General features: G+C 40.1%; 1 non-coding gene across 1 annotated transcript; it reads left to right on the forward strand.

Annotated features, from left to right (window-relative positions):
* The first annotated feature begins 6357 nt into the window (after window positions 1–6357).
* Window positions 6358–6429, forward strand: TRNAA-AGC (transfer RNA alanine (anticodon AGC)). The gene has a single exon. It is a non-coding gene; the product is annotated as a tRNA-Ala (tRNA).
* Window positions 6430–17825: the final 11396 nt, after the last annotated feature.

Here is a 17825-nt window from a genome sequence, read left to right on the forward strand (position 1 = left end):
GTTTACTCATTGCTGGGGAAAGAATAGTAAACAAATCTGGAGATGGAACAACAAAAAAATCCAAAAAGTAGTAGAGAGGCAGGATGTTTGCCTTGCATGGCCAACCTGGGTTTGATCCCTGGCATCTCTATGGTCTCCTGAACCCTGCTAGGAGTAATTTGTAAGTGAAGAGCCAGGTGTATCACCTTAAGCTTTGTCAGGTGTGGCCCAAAACAAACAAGCAAGACACACAAAAACAATAAGTAGTAGAAAGAGGGAAATCATAAAAGACCACAAATAGCCAAAGCCATATTGAAAAGTAAGAAATCTGGAGGTTTTTCATTACCTAATTTGTAACTGCATCATAGAGTTATAAAGTAAAAGTAAAGTAAAGGCCCTCCCGTTGATCGTCAATTTGCTCGAGCGGGCCCAGTAACGTCTCCATTGGAGACTTTGTTGTTACTGTGTGTGGCATTTCGAATACTCTCGGTAGCTTGCTGGGCTCTCCGAGAGGGGCGGAGGAATCGAACTCGGGTCGGCCATGTTGGCCGCTTGTAAGGCGAATGCCCTACCCGCTGTGCTATTGCTCCAGCATAGAGTTATAGTGATCAAAACTGCATGGTACTGGAATAAAGATAGGCCCTCTGATGAAATTACCATTGGGTCAGAATCAAATATCCAATGATAAAACCTCTTACATATGGACAATTAATTTTAATAAGGGAGCTGAGAACATTAAATGGAGTCAAGATAGTCTCTTCAACATATGGTGCTAATGAATTTGGATAACTATGTGTGAGAAATTTAAGCTGGATCCATATCTTACAACGTACACAAAGACAATTCAAAGTGTATAAGACCAGAAATTGTAAAGTACACTGAGAAAAATATATGCTGAATGCTTCAAGATTTGAACTTCAAAGGTGTCTTCAATGATCTGATACCACGAGCAAAGGCAACTCAATGAAAAATAAACAGATTGTACTACACAAAATAAAAGAGCATCTGCATGGCAAATGAAATATGGGCTAAAACTATGGCTGCTAACTAAATAAGAAAAATATTTTCATTTAACATTTCAGATGAAAGGTTTGGATACCAAGATATATAAAACACTCACAAAGACAAAAATGAAAATAATTGAAATTAAAGATGAGTTTAAAATAATAAAATCGAAAAAATATGGGTAATATATTTCATTACTTTGACTTTAAAGATATTTTGGGGGACTACAATGGTAAGTGAAAAAAAACCCAAATGGGTCTAAATTAGAATTAAAAGCTTCCTCACAGTGAAATTATTATTAAAACAAAAAGACTGAGCTGAAGAGATTAATATATGGATTATTGTGCTTGAAGACCACGCCTTGGTTTTATAGTCATCACCATGTTGTCCTCTGTGCAATGCTGAAAGCAACATTGTGCAATGAGCTGAGAGTTGCCAGATGTGGTCCATACACCTTCAACATCCAAAAAATACATCCACAGAATAGGATAAAATATTCACACATAACCCAACAAGGGGTTGATATATCCAAGATACATAAAAAAAAAAACTGAAAAACTCAACAACAACAAAATAGCTCAATCAAAAGAAGAGGTGAAGCTGTGAATAAACACTTCTGTAAAAACATAAAGTTGGGGACTGGAGAGTTAACATGGCAGGTAGGGTGTTTGAACACAGCCTATCTGAGTTTGATCCACGAGCAAAGGCATCTCATATGGTCCCCCAAGCACAGTGATTTATGAATGCAGAACCAGAAGTAATGCCTGAGTATCGCCAGGTAAGTAGCCCAAAACCCAAATCAAACAAACAAACAAACAAAAACATACAAATAGAAAAAAAGACATAAAAAATGTTCAACATCACCTATTATCAAGGAAATGCAAATCAAGACCACTATGAGATCCCCTTACACCTGTGAGATAGCATGTGTGTGTGGGGGGGAGGGGGGGAGGAAGAGAGAGAGAGAGAGAGAGAGAGAGAGAGAGAGAGAGAGAGAGAGAGAGATTTTATGGAGTAATCGTGTGTAAACTCAACACAACACAAAGTGGGGGGCACGGCACTCACAGCGGCGGTGGCTCTATCTCTTCCGCCACCCGCGTTCGGTAGTCTCACCCTTCTCCCACCCCGGAGAGGTTGATGGCGATGGTCAGGCGGAGGAAGGAACGAGGGCCAGGCTGGTTGGTATTAGTCGTAGTTTATTCTGATTCTCTCCTCATCCGTCTCTGCTCCCTCTCTCCTCTCTCTCTGCTCCCGTCTCTCTCTGTTTCTCCTCGTCTCTCCTTCTGTCTCTGCCCCCCCTGCCCAATCTACAGTCTCCTTATATCTCTCTCCAAGAGAATGGGGGAAACAGTTACATATAGGTGTGGTCACAATCAATAGGGGTGGAGATCAACAGGGGTAGAAATCTTGGCCTCAGGGAAGACCGCTCCTAGGACAGATCCTTCCTCAGCAGGAGGACCCACCCTAGAGCATAATCCCATGGGCGTGCCTCTCCTCTCCTTGTCCGACAAGCATACAAGAATATAATATAAATCATTTTGTATGGATACAGTAAGAAATATCTTAAACTTATAGAATTGCTCTCCTAGGGCCATCTCGATCTCAGACTACAGTGCTCAGGCCAGATAGTCTTTCCCACCCCTAGCAGGATCCTAGTCTCGTTGTTACCTTTGGATCATGACAGCATTTGTCTATGATCAAACTCTTAATTTATAGTTAAGAATCGTGGCACTTTAGCCTGGCCCATTTCACTGCCAGGGTAGCTCACCGCTTGCCCTGGGTCCATTCAGTCCCTCGTCGGGACCCTGTTTTTGGGGTGTTAGGAACTAAGGGCAACTGAGGCTTAAGTCGAGAAAGAAGATGCCCGGGAGTGAATAATATTCAAGGCCAATCAAATCCTAAGTTACAAAGCATAATGTTAATGGTCTTCCTGTATCTATACAAAAAGGATATTACTTTAAGGTAAACTGTTCATAAGGCATAAGGAGAGGAGAAAGGCAATATTTCACTCATACATAGAAAATCATAGATTTCTGGGAAACTGATCTTACAAATTAACAAAGTCTGATTAAGGGGAAAGCTGATTAACTGGGTGGGAAGGAGAGCATAGGGAAGACTGTTTACATGTTTACAAGTAAACACAATGGAAGTGGAAGTGCCTCTGGAGCACTGTGATGGGTGTAACCAGATTAATGGGTGTAACCAGATAAACCTAAGCTTCTTGTACTCCAACAAATAGCACAGCAGGTAGGATGTTTGTCTTGCACACGCCGACCTGGCTGACCCTGGTTTGATTCCTCTGCCCCTCTTGGAGAGGCCGGCCACCAAGAGTGTCTCACCCACATGGCAAAGCCTGGCAAGCTACCCGTCATGTATTCGATATGCCAAACACAGTAACAACGAGTCTCACAATGGAGACATTACTGGGACCGCTCGAACAAATCAATGAACAATGGGAGGATAGTGCTACAATGCAGTGCTGTGTATGTATCTCACAATACACACACCAGAATCAATAATAGTTGTAGAGGATATGGAGAAAAAGGAATTATTTTATGCTGTTAGTGGGGCGGGGAGGGGGGGCGGCTAGGAAGATAGTACAGGGGTAAAGCACTTGCCTTGTATGTGACTGACCTGGGTTTAATCCCTGACACTCCAAATGGTTCCCCAGGATCACCAGGAGTGAGCGCAGAGCACAGGGACAAAAATAACTTTTGAGCACAGCTGGGTGTGGCTACAAAATAAAAACAAATCAAAGAAAATACATTCTTGGTGGAAAAGTAAACTGGTCCAAACTTTATGGAAAACAATATAGAAAATCCTTAAAAAAATTAAAGTTATCATTTAACAATCTTTCACTTAGCATATCAAAGGAATGTAAAATAAAAAAAAGACCCAGGCACTCCTAGGTTCACTTACAGCACCATATAGTAGCCAAGAAATGGAAAAAATCAAAGTGCCAATTGATAGATTTGAAAAATATGTGAATACTCCATTTGAAAAAAAAGAAATCTTTCATGGGAAAATATGTTTCATGTCTGGGAGGGTCAGACAGTAAAATAAGTCAGAAATATAAAACAAATTCAAATTAATGAGTAGAATAAAATAATCACTGTATCACTGTCCTCCGTTGTTCATCGATTTGCTCGAGCAGGCCCAATAACATTGTGAGACTTGTTACTGTGTTTGGCATATCGAATACGTCACAGGGAGCTTGCCAGGTTTTGCCATGCGGGCAAGATACTCTCGGTAGCTTGCTGGGCTCTCCGAGAGGGGCGGAGGAATTGAACTCGGGTCGGCCATGTTGGCTGTATGCAAGGCAAATGCCCTACCTGCTGTGCTATTGCTCCAGCCCAGAATAAAATAATAGTAGTAGTAATTATAGCAAAAGAATAGAGAAAACAAAACAAAAAATCTTTTAGATTCTGACTTCAAAAATGAGGCTAGGAGAAGGGAGACGTTTACTAGACACTGGGGGAGGGCATGGTGTGGTGTCACATATATTTGAAGAGAACAGAACTTATTTTCCTAACATATATACTATGTTGTGAACCATTTACTTTAAAAAAAATTGAGTGAATGAATAATAACATTTTTTTCCACTAGGTCACCTTCTAACCTCCACTTTTGGATGTCTCTTTACTTTATGGATCTTGACAAAAAATTGTTTTACTATCTACCTCATAGAATAGCTATAAGGAAGATATTTGATATTATTTACAGAAGTCCTGGCAAAACAAGTTGTAATACAGCTGTTAATAAAGAGAATTAAAATGATATTTAAGATCATTTACTATTCCAAAAATATGACAAGTTAAAAGTGACCAATGGACAGTAATCAAGGGTCTTGAGCACCTTGGCGGAGATGTCTGTGCAGTGAGTTTGCACAACAAAACCATAAACATTGACAGCCTCAAGTATAAATGATTAAGTATATTTGAAAGGTGGAATTTTGCTGCAATTCTAACTTGTGCTCAGTAGAGGTCACCATCACCTAACAAATCAGTGTATGCTTTACTGCTTTCCTGCTGTTCAGAATTTGTTGGACATTTTTTTAAACTTTTAAATATTTAATCAGTATTTCATTAAGTTTAACATATTAGCAAGAGATTTCTATTTCTGCCTCTTTGGGATATGACCGTTGATTTTCTGATCGCATTAATTTTTCCTGATTCAGATTGCTAAAATAGATTTCTTGTGCTCACTAGCAGTTTTTGTTAGACCCTATATACATATCATAACTCCTCGCCCCTTCTTTCCTTGATTTAAAAATAATTATAAAAGCATTAGCCCAAGATATTACTTTAATGTGAGGGGGATGGGGAAAAACAAATAATAGTGACAGGACAGTGTTTTTCTTAATAACTGTTACACACTGTAAGAGCTATATTTTAGGCTATATCTACAGCTAAAACATGTTTTATAATGAATAATTATACTGACAGAGGAGGTACATTTTTATATTTTCTAGGCTATTTATTTAGGTTATATGGAAGAATGTTTTTATAAAGCAAGGCATTCTGAAATATTTAGTATAAAATAGGCATCTGACATTATATAGAGACATTTCTTGTTGATGACATTATATTCATAAATATTGTAAACTAAATATTAGTTTATAATTATAATTATTAATCCTAAAAAATAAAAGTGAAAAAATAGGTAAGAATGATAAGCTAATGGGTCCAAATATAATAGGGAAGATATATAATTAACCATAAAAAATAATTATACTAGATTATACTAGTTACTGAAATCTTAAGATGTGCCAGGAGCTGAGCAATGAATTTCTTCAAGAACATTCATCATATCCATCTAATTTATTCTCCATATTTTATACTGGAAGGAATAATATCGCTGAGGCTGTTGAATGACTCCATGACCAACTACCATTACCCATAGTGTAGTTTCTTCTGCTGAATCAAGATAAGTCAAGGCTTACTCAGTTTGCCCTACAGATGCCACCCTTACCAAGAGATGGATTTTTTGAGTTCTCAGATACTTATTTCTGTGTGTTGGCATTGATAAGAAATTCTTTGTAAAGAAAAGACTAATCTAAAACTTTAAGCAGTCCTGCTATCAGGATATGGTTCTCACACATGAATTTAGTAATCCTTAGTTCTAATGTCACTGTCACTTTCCCATTGTTTATCGATTTGCTTGAGCGGGCACCAGTAACATCTCCATTGTGACCCTTGTTACTGTGTTTGGCATATCGAATATGTTACAGGGAGTTTGCCAGGCTTTGCAGGCACTATACTCTCAGTAGCTTGCCAGGCTCTCTGAGAGGGGTGGAGGAATTGAACTTGGGTTAGCCCGGTCAGCCACGTGCAAGGCAAATGCCCTACAGACTGTGCTATTGCTCCAGCGCAGGGGGGTGTAGCTCAGTGGTAGAGTGCATGCTTAGCATGCACGACACCCTGGTTTCGAACTCCAGCACCTCCACAGACAGTTCCAATATATAATATCAAATTCTCCATTTAATTTGTGTATATCAGATATGTGTGCAAATATGATGAAACTGTCTCCTGTATGTCAAGTTTTCATGCTCAACAGTAGTAAAAAACAAAAATACTATTATTAATACTTTGGGTAGTTGGGGTGGGGATCCCAGGAGTGCTCTGCAATGAAATGCAAGGCAACTGCTTTAACCTCAATTCTGTCTCTCTGGTTCTCTCTCTCTCTCTCTCTCTCTCTCTCTCTCTCTCTCTCTCTCTCTCTCTTTGCATTTTTTAAATGACTTTAACTTCAATTTTTATTTTTCTCTAGTACACAACTCAAATAATCACATATGTAGTTTAAGCTTGTATTTTTAAACAATCCTTGAAAATCACAAAAATATAGAGAAAGGGAACAAAGTTTTAGATTATCTATATTTTCCTTAGTACAGAGGTCAAATAATCCTTCTAGTTTTCTCTCTCTTTTTTTTTTTTTTTGCTTTTTTTGGGTCACACCCAGCGATGCTCAGGGGTTGCTCCTGGCTCTGCACTTAGGAGTGACTCCTGGTGATGCTGGGTTGGGGGTGGAAGGACCATATGGGATGCTGGGAATCGAACCTGGGTCGAACCCAATTCGGACGGGTGCAAGGCAAGTGCCCTACCCGCTGTGCTATTGCTCCAGCCCCCTAGTTTTCTCTTTTATCTCCTATTTCCTTTTCATAATTCTTTTTTTTTTATTAGTGAAGCACCATGGGGTACAGTTGTAGATTTACAAATCTTTGTGCTTGAGTTTCGGTCATACAATGATCAAATACCCATCCCTCCACTAGTGCCCATTTTCCACCACCATGAATAATATCCCCCCCATGCCCCCTCCCACCCTGCCTCTGTGGCAGGGCATTCCCTTTTGTTCTCTCTCTCCTTTTGGGTGTTGTGGTCTGCAAAAGAGGCATTGAGTGGCAAACATGTTCAGTCCATAGTCTACTTTCGACATGCATCTCCCCTCCTGGGAGGATCCTCCAAACATCCTTTATTTGGTGCTCCCTTCTCTATCTGAACTGCCCTTTCCTCTAGGATACCCGGCTGGCCTCTAAGTTATGGAGTAATCCTCCTGGAGTTGATCTCAGCTATTCTTGGGTATTAATCTCATATTTTGTTACTTTATATCCCCCAGATGAATGCAATCTTTCTATATCTATCCCTCTCTTTCTGACTCATTTCGCTTAGCATACTTTCCATATTGTACCACTTGTATGTAAGTTTCATGACTTCATCTTTTCTAAGAGCTACATAGTACTCCATTGTGTAGATGTACCAAAGTTTCTTTAACCAGTCATCTGTTCTTGGGCACTCAGGTTTCTTCCAGTTTCTGGCTATTGTAAAGAGTGCTACAATGAACAAACAAGTGCAGAAGTCTCTTCGACTACACATTTTTGCCTCTCTGGGATATATTCCCAGGAGTGGTATTGCTGGGTCAAATAGGAGCTCAATTTCTAATTTTTTGAGAAACGTCCATACTGTTTTCCAAAAGGGCTGAACTAGTCGACATTCCCACCAACAGTGAAGGAGTGTCCCTTTCTCACCACATCCGCGCCAGCATTGGTTGCTTTTGTTCTTTTGAATGTGGGCCAGTCTCTGAGGTGTGAGATGGTATCTCATTGTGGTTTTGATCTGCATCTCCCTGATGATTAATGATGTAGAGCATTTTCTCATGTGCTTTTTTGCCATTCGGATTTCTTCTTTGAGAAAGTTTCTGTTCATTTCATTGCCCCATTTTTTGATGGGGTTGGGTGTTTTCTTCTTGTGGAGTTCAACCAGTATTTTGTATATCCTTGATATCAAACCCTTGTCAGATGTGTATTCGGCGAATATCCTTTCCCATTCTGTAGACTGTCTTTGTATTTTGGTCACTGTTTCTTTGGAGGTGCAGAAGCTTCTTAGTTTAAGATACTCCCATTTATCTATCTCTGTTTTCACTTGCTCGGGCAGTGACGTGGGATCTTTGAAAATACCATTAGACTCAATGTCATGGAGGGTTTTGCCAACTTTGTCTTCAATGTACCTTATGGTGTCTGGTCTGATGTTGAGGTCTTTAATCCATTTTGATCTTACTTTTGTACATGGTGTTAGGCAGAGTTCTGAGTCCATTTTTTTTGCATGTAGGCGTCCGGTGATGCCAGCACAATTTATTAAAGAGGGTTTCCTTACTCCACTTCACATTACTTGCACCTTTATCAAAGATTAGATGATCATATGATTGAGGGGAGATGTCAGTATATTCAACCCTGTTCCATTGGTCTGCAGTTCTGCCTTTGTTCCAGTACCAGTACCATGCTGTTTAATTATTACTGCTTTGTAGTAGAGTTTGAAGTTAGGGAGGTTGATTCCTCCCATTTTCTTTTTCCCAAGAATTGCTTTAGCTATTAGTGGGGGCTTATTGTTCCATATAAACTTCAGGAGTGTTTGCTCCATTTCTTTGAAGAATGTCATGGGTATCCTTATAGGTATTGCATTGAATTTATACAATGCTTTTGGTAATATTGCCATTTTGACAATGTTAAGTCTCCCGACCCATGAGCAGGGGATATCTTTCCATTTCCTCATGTCCTCTTTTATTTCCTGAAGTAGCGTTTTGTAGTTTTCTTTGTACAGGTCCTTTACTTCCTTAGTTAAGCTGATTCCTAGGTACTTGATTTTCTGGGGCACAACTGTGAACGGGATTGTTTTTTTCATGTAGCTTTCCTCTCTCTCACTGTTTGCGTATAGGAAAGCCACGGACTTTTGGGTATTGATTTTATAGCCTGAAACTTTACTATACAATTCTATTGTTTCTAAGAGTTTTTTGGTGGAGGTTATTGGGTTCTCTAAGTATAGTATCATATCATCTGCGAATAGTGAGAGCTTGATTTCTTCCTTTCCTACCTGAATGCCCTTAATATCTTTTTCTTGCCTAATTGCTATTGCAAGTACTTCCAGTACTATATTGAACAGCAGTGGAGAGAGTGGGCATCCTTGTCTCGTCCCTGATCTTAGAGGGAAGGCTCTCAGTTTTTCCCCATTGAGGATGATGCTTGCTGTAGGCTTATGGTAGATGGCTTTAACTATGCTGAGGAAAGTCCCCTCTATACCCATTTTGGCTAGGGTTTTCATCATAAAGGGTGCTGGATCTTGTCAAATGCTTTCTCTGCATCTATTGATATGATCATATGCTTTTTATCTTTTCTTTTGTTGATATGATGGATTATGTTGATTGATTTCCGAATGTTGAACCATCCTTGCATCCCTGGGATGAATCCTACTTGGTCATGGTGTATGATCTTTTTGATGAGTAGTTGGATTCTATTTGCTAGTAGTTTGTTGAGGATCTTTGCATCTGTGTTCATCAGGGATATCGGCCTGTAATTCTCTTTCTTTGTGGTATCTCTGTCTGCTTTTTGTATCCGTGTAATATTCGCTTCTTAGAAACTGTTCGGAAGTGTTTTTGATATTTCAATTTGTGGAAAAGCTTAAAGAGGATTGGGAGTAAGTCCTCTTTAAAGATTTGGAAGAATTCACTAGTGAATTCATCTGGACAAAGACTTTTGTGCTTGGGGAGACTTTTTATTACTATTTCAATTTCCTTGGTGGTGATAGGTCTGTTCAGGTATTCCAGGTCTTCTTGGTTCAGCCTTGGGAGTCTGTAGGAGTCTAGGAATTTATCCATTTCCTCGAGGTTTTGATGTTCCGTGGCATAAAGCTTCTCAAAGTACTCCCTGAGGTCCTTTGAATTTCTGTAGTTTCTGTTGTTATGACCCCCTTTTCATTTCTGATTCGGTTTATTAGGGTTTTCTCTCTCCCCTTCTTTGAGTTTTGCTAGAGGCTTATCGATCTTGTTAATTTTCTCGAAGAACCAGCTCTTGGTTTCATTGATCTTTCGGATTGTTTTTTGGGTTTCCATCTTGTTAATCTCTGCCCTGAGTTTTATTATTTCCTTCCTCCTGTTCGGGTTGTGCTCTTTTTGTTGGTCCTTCTCCAAGCTCTTAAGCTGTGAGGTTAGTTTATTTATGTGGGCTCGTTCCTCCTTTCTGAGGAATGCTTGTAAAGCTATAAACTTTCCTCTTAAGACAGCTTTTGCTGTGTCCCATAAGTTTTGGTAACTCGTGTCTTCATTTTCATTCGTTTCTAGGAATCTTTTGATTTCCTCTTTGATTTCCTTTCTAAGACACTAGTTTAATAGCGCACTGTTTAATTTCCAGGTGTTTGATTTAGTTTTCTGTTTTTGTGTTTGATTTACTTCTAATTTCAGTGCATTGTGGTCTGAGAAGATTGTTGATACAATCTCTATCTTCTGAATTTTATGGAGGTATGTTTTGTTGCTCAGCATGTGGTCTATCTTGGAGAATGTTCCATGTACTCTTGAGAAGAATGTGTATTCAGCCTTTTGAGGATGAAGTGTCCTGCATATATCTACTAAGTCCCTTTCTTCCATTGTTTCCCTCAGATGAATTATGTCCTTGCTAAGCTTGAGTCTGGTTGATCTATCAAGAGGTGACAAAGCGGTGTTGAAGTCTCCCACTAGTATTGTGTTGCTATTGATGTCTTTTTCCAAATCTATGAGTAGTTGTTTTAAGTACTTTGCTGGTCTCTCATTAGGTGCATATACATTTATTATTGTAAGTTCTTCCTGTTTTACAGATCCTTTGATCAATAAGAAATGGCCTTCACTCTCTCTTATGACATTCTTCACTCTGAAATCGATGTGGTCTGATATTAAGATGGCTACCCCAGCTTTTTTATGGGAGCTGTTTGCCTGTAGGATTGTTTTCCAGCCTTTGACTCTGAGTCTGTATTTGTTTTGACTATTGAGGTGTGTCTCTTGCAGGCAGCAGAATGTTGGGTTCACTTTTCTAATTCATCCTGCCACTCTGTGTCTTTTAATTGGTGCGTTTAGCCCATTGACATTGAGAGAGATCATTGTTATGGGATTTTGACCCATTGTTCTGTTGAAATTAGGTGTATTTGAGGGGCCTGTCCTGTCTTAAAGTAGCCCATTTCGTTGTACTTGTAACCATGGTCTTGAGTGAATGAAGTTCCTGAGCTTTGTCTGTGAAACTGTGTGTTGTTCCTTCTATTATGAATGAGAGTCTCGCTGGGTAAAGTATTTTTGGAGATGCATTTATTTCATTGAGTTTTTTCACTATGTCCCACCACTGTTTTCGGGCCCTGAGGGTTTCATCAGAAAAATCAGCTGTGAATTTTAAGGATGCTCCTTTGTAAGAGATTTCTTTCTTTGATCTTGCTGCTTTCAGAATTTTGTCTCTGTCTAAAGTTTTGGTCATTTTGATCAGGATGTGTCTTGGGGTATTTTTGTTCGGATTTCTTCTAACTGGTACCCTTCGGGCCTCCTGAATGTGGTCACAAGTTTTCTTCAGCTCTGGAAATGTTGTAGCAATGATGTCTTTGACAGTTTCTTCTTCATCAAGGTTTTCTTCCTGTCCCTCTGGGACTTCAATAATTCTTATGTTACCTCTCTTGGCTTCATCACGATCTTCTCTTGCCATCTGTTCCTGAACTGTGAGTCTCTTTTCCATTTTCTGCTCATTTCTGGTGAGTCTCTGAACTTCATCTTCGAGCTCACTGATTCTGTTCTCAGCAGCTGTTACTCTGCTGCTGAGGCCTTCCACTGAGGTTTTCAATTCGCCTACCAGGTTTTTCAGGTCCAATGTTTCCGATTGCATTTTTCTCATTTCTGCCTTCAAATCCTCTTGTCTTTTATTGGCATTGCTTTCCATTGTTTCTTTTAGTTCCCTAAGCATCCTAAGTAGCTCCCTTCTGAATTCCTTGTCAGAGAGGTTGTCTAACACTACAATACTGTTGGTGTCTTCTGGGCTAGCCTCTTCAATAAGAAAGTTTTGTGGGCTTTTGCGTTGCTTTACCATTGTGACCAGTGTGGTTTAGTCCTTTGTGTTCACTGTTACTATTCTGGTTGAGTGAGGAGAGAGTTCCTGGATCCGTTCAGCTTTGTTGCCGCGAGATGGGATGTTGCCTCAGTTCCCGTCCTGCTCAGGTCAAGGGAGAAAACCGGCTATTCTAGGGGATCGAGCTAGCTGTGTCCCAAGCCGTGGGGGCAGGCTGTACCTGGTTGAATGAGAAGAGACTACCAGGAGCAGTTCAGTTTTGTTGCCGAAAAATGGGCCTCGGTTCCCGTCTGGCGCAGATCATACTGTTCCCTCTTATGGTGGGAAAGGATTTTGGATAAGGTTGGTCGATGGTAAGCACCCTTCTACGTTTCTGAGTTTGACCTTCTTCTCAATCAGGCGTTATTCTTTGTTTTATAACTGACATTGAATGGAACTTTTTGAGGAGGTGCTATTTGGTAGTGGGCTTATACAGCTATTTTCAAACAGGTCTTTGTTGGAAATGGAGTAGGCGAATGGGATGTTGTTGGATTGTAGTAGAAGAGGTGGGAAATATTTGGTTGGTATTAGGCGACAAGTTGTGGGATGAGAGTCCTGAGTGCTTGATGTGGGTGATATAACTGCGGCCCTGTGAGCTTTTGCCAGCTGAGGAGAAGGCCACGCCCACTTTGGGAGGCCACGCCCCCTTCCTGGTGGCCACGCCCCTAGCCCCTCCCAGGCCACTCCCACCCAGGATCCTGGAATGGAGGAAGGGTGGTGGACAGTCTCCCTGCTGGGCGGGGATGGAGGCGGGAATGGAGGCGCTGCTGGGGACAGGAGCGCTTCCCGGCTGGACGCCCCCTACCCACCTGGAGGGGAGGGGCCGATGGACTGGTGGGCTGTCCCGCGGAGCTGGCCGGACAAGTCTCCCCACTGGGCTTCAGGTGGGAATCTCTCTCTCTTTCATTTATAAAGGCCCTCCCGTTGATCATCGATTTGTTCGAGCAGGCCCAGTAACGTCTCCATTGGAGACTTTGTTGTTACTGTGTTTGGCATATCAAATATGTCACGGGGAGCTTGCCAGGCTCTGCCGTGCGGGCGAGATACTCTTGGTAGCTTGCCGGGCTCTCCGAGAGGGGCAGAGGAATCGAACTTGGGTCGGCCATGTTGGCTGGGTGCAAGGCAAACGCCCTACGGCTGTGCTATCGCTCCAGCCCTCTTTTATTTAAAATAAGTAAAGCCATACTTGGTGCAGAGGTGTAGGGAGTTATTCTCTTAATTAAAAAACCCAAGATTTGCTTCATCAGTTGAGCAAAAAAAAATGTAGCTTAGTTTGGACAACGAGGAGTGTAAGTGTGAGATACAGAAGCAGGAAAACTCCTGCTAGACTAGACTAGGAGATTACCATGACTTTAATGTTATACACTAAAGGTATTTCCTGATTGTTTGACATCCTTTGGCTACAGTTATGGAAATATCTCAGCCTTTGTTCTTAATGCACTCACTTCTTATGCCTAATGCAACTGCTCCTTATCTGGAACTCGGAAGTCAGGATTGGGAGCAGAAATAGTACTAAATAAATGGACAAACTATTTGCTTTGGGGGGACTATCTAGGCTAGCTTGCTGCCTACATAGTCACTGTCTCATTCTCTGCTAGTGACTCTGCTAGACCAAGCAGAAGTCAACTGTGCCAATCCAATTGACTTTATTAATTTATTTATTAATAAATATTAATTTATTAATTTATTTGCTCTATTATGTATTATTGGACTGGAGTAACAAGTCTCACAATGGAGACATTACTGGTGCCTGCTCAAGCAAATTGATGAACAACTGGAGGACAGTGCTACAGTGCTGTTCACCCAATTGTTAAGAAGTTAACTTGCATTGATCAACATAATCCATCATATCAATAAAAGAAAATATAAAAACCATATGTCATATCAATAGATGCAGAGAAAGCATTTGACAAGATTCAGAAACTGTTTATGATGAAAACTCTCAGCAAAATAGGCATTGAAGGAACTTCCCTCAATATAGTCAAAGCCATCTACCACAAGCCCAGAGCAAGTATCATTCTCAATGGGGAAAATCTAAAGCCTTCCCTCTAAGATCGGGCATAAGACAAGGTTGCCCACTTTTGCCACTCCTATTCAGTATAGTACTGGAAGTCCTGGCAATTGCAGGTAGGCAAGAGAAAGGTATCAAAGGAATACAGATAGGAAAGGAAGAGGTCAAACTATTACTATTTGCAGACGATATTATACTATACTTAGAAAACCCTAAAGACTCTACAGAAAAGCTCCTAGAAACAATAGGTTGGTTTAGTAAAGTGGCTACAACACCCAAAAGTCCATGACTTTCTCATATACAAATAACGAAAGAGAAGGAAGAAGCATTAAAAAAAAAATCCTGTTCACAATAGTATCTCAGCAAATCAAGTACCTCATCATTGTATAACTGAAACCCAAGCAATTTGTAAGTCTACAACTGTACCTCATGGTGTTTTACTAATAAAAATTAAATCTCTCTCTCTCTCTCTCTCTCTCTCTCTCTCTCTCTCTATATATATATATATATATATATATATATCACTGTCACTGTCCTCCCGTTGTTCATAGATTTTTCTCGAGCGGGCCCAGTAATGTTTCCAGTGTGAGACTTTGTTGTTACTGTGTTTGGCATATCGAATACATCACGGGTAGCTTGCCAGGCTTTGCCGTGTGGGCGAGATACTCTCAGTAGCTTGCCGGTCTCTCCGAGAGGGGCGGAGGAATCGAACTCAGGTTAGCCATGTTGACTGCATGCAAGGCAAACTCCCTACCCACTGTGCTATCGCTCCACCCTCTATATATATATATATATATATATATATATATATATATAAAATAAAGTACCTCGGAATCAGCTTAATCAAAGAGGTGAAGGACCTATACAAGGAAAGTTACAAAACACTACTTCAAGAAATAAAAGAGGACACTTGGAAATGGAGACACATCCCCTGCTCATGGATAGGGAAGATTAACATTATTAAAATGGCAATATTGCCCAAAGCACTATACAAATTCAATGCGGTCTCTCTCAGGATACCTATGACATTTTTCAAAGAAATAGACAAAACACTCCTGAAATTCATATGGAACAATAAAACCCCATGAATAGATAAAGCAATCCTTGGGAAAAAGAAGATGGGTGGCATCACCCTCCTCAACTTCAAACTGTACTACAAAACAGTAGTAATTAAGACAGCATGGTACTGGGCTAGTAACAGACCTGCAGACCAATGGAACATAGTTGAATATTTTGTCACAGACCCCCAAATATATGACCACTTAATCTTTGACAAAGGAGCAAGAAATGTGAAGTGGAACAAGGAAGGCCTCTTCAACAAATGGTGCTGGAAAAACTGGATAGCTACCTGCAAAAAAAATTGAACTCTGACTTTTGTCTAATTCCAGGCACAAAAGTCAGATCAAAGTGGATTAAAGACCTCAATATCAGACATGAATCCATAAGGTACATAGAGGAAAATGTAGGCAGAACTCTCCACAACATTGAAGCTAAAAGCATCTTTAAGGATGAAACAGCACTGACTATGCAAGTATAAGCAAACATAAACAAATGGGACTACATCAAACTAAGAAGCTTCTGCACTTCAAAAGAAATCTTGACCAAAATACAGAAAGAACCCACAGAATGGGAAAGAATATTTACCCAACACCCATCTGATAAGGGATTAATATCCAGGATATACAAGACACTAGTAGACTTGTACAAGAAAAAAAAAAAACTCCAACCCCATCAAAACATGGGGAGAAGAAATGAACAGAAGTTTCCTCAGAAAAGAAATACAAATGGCCAAAAGGCACATAAAAATGCTCCACATTGCTAGCCATCAGGGAGATGCAAATCAAAACAACAATGAGATATCATCTCATACCACAGAGACTGGCACATATTCAAAAGAACAAAAGCAACCAGTGCTGGTGTGGATGTGGGGAAAAAGGGACACTCTTTCACCGTTGGTAGGAATGCCCACTAGTCCAGCCTTTCTGGAAAACAATATGCACAGTCCTTCAAAAACTAGAAATTTAGCTTTCATATGGCCCCGCAATACCACTTGTGGAAATATATCCTGAAGATGCAAAAAAGCTCAGTCAAAATGACATCTGTACCTGTATGTTCATTGCAGCACTGTTCACAATAGCCAAAATCTGGAAAAAACCCAAATGCCCTACAAAAGATGACTGGTTAAAGAAACTTTACATTGTGTACATCTACACAATGGAATACTCTGCAGCTATCGGGAGAGGTGAAGTCATGAACTTTGCTTATAAATGGATAGACATGGAGAGTATCAAGCTAAGTGAAATGAGTCAGAAAGAAAGGGACAGACATAGAAGAACTGTACTCATTTGTGGAGTATAAAACAACATAACATGAGGTTGACACCTAAGGATAGTAGATACAAGGGACAGATAGATTGCTCCATAGCTGGAAGCTTGCCTCATGAACAAAGGGGAGAAGGCAGCTGGAATAGAGAAGGGATCACTAAGAAAATGATGGCTGGAGGAATCGGCCGGGATGGGAGTTGTGTGCAGAGAGTAGATAAAAGACCAAACATGATAACCTCTCAGGGTCTGTATTGCAAACTATAATGCCCCAAAGTAGAGAGAGATTATGTGGAATAATGTCTGCCATGGATGCCAGGGAGGGTGGGAAAGGGGGAGTATACCGGGGATATTGGTGGTGGGGAATGTGCACTGGTGGAGGGATGGGTGTTTGATCATTGTGTGATTGTAACCCAAACATGAAAGCTTGTAACTATCTCAAGGTGATTCAATAAAATTTTTTAAAAAAAAGTTAACTTGTAGGCAGGAGCAATAATATAACAGGTAGGGCATCTGCCTTACAGTAGCCTACCCGGGTTCTATACCTGGCATCCCATATGGTCCCGTTAGCACCCAGGAGTAATTCCTGAGTGCAGAGTGAGGAATAAGCACTTAGCATCACTGGGTGTGACCCAAAAGGAAAAAAATAAAAGGAAATTAACTTGCATTTATAACTTTAAGCACAGCAAAACTTAATATCTGATAATACCTAACCTCAATACAAACTTTAACCTATTTTTATCCTAACTTTAACCTGGCCTAAATGTATGCCCCTAACTACCAAATAGCCTGCATTTAAAACCCACCCCATACATAAATGGCATTTTTATATTTGAATACAGAAAAATGTGTAACCTAATAATTCTATAAACCTAAAACTAACCCTAGCTCTTACCCCAGTCTGAAAGTTAAACCTAATCTAACCTAAAATAATCATGACCCAGCTGAGACACTAATTAGCCAAAATATAACAATTTCCCAATCCGTACCTTGTGCTTTTAACTTTATACTTAACATAATTTAATACCTAACTTCTACATAAACCTAGCATTTATCTTAACCCAATTCTAATGCTTACCTATAGCTCACCCTGATATTAGCTAATGCCAAAACCTACCAAATAGCTTAAAGTTTA

Source organism: Sorex fumeus, unplaced genomic scaffold, assembly GCF_029834395.1.
Source record: "Sorex fumeus unplaced genomic scaffold, SorFum_2.1 ptg000037l, whole genome shotgun sequence".
Taxonomy (NCBI): Eukaryota; Metazoa; Chordata; class Mammalia; order Eulipotyphla; family Soricidae; genus Sorex; species Sorex fumeus.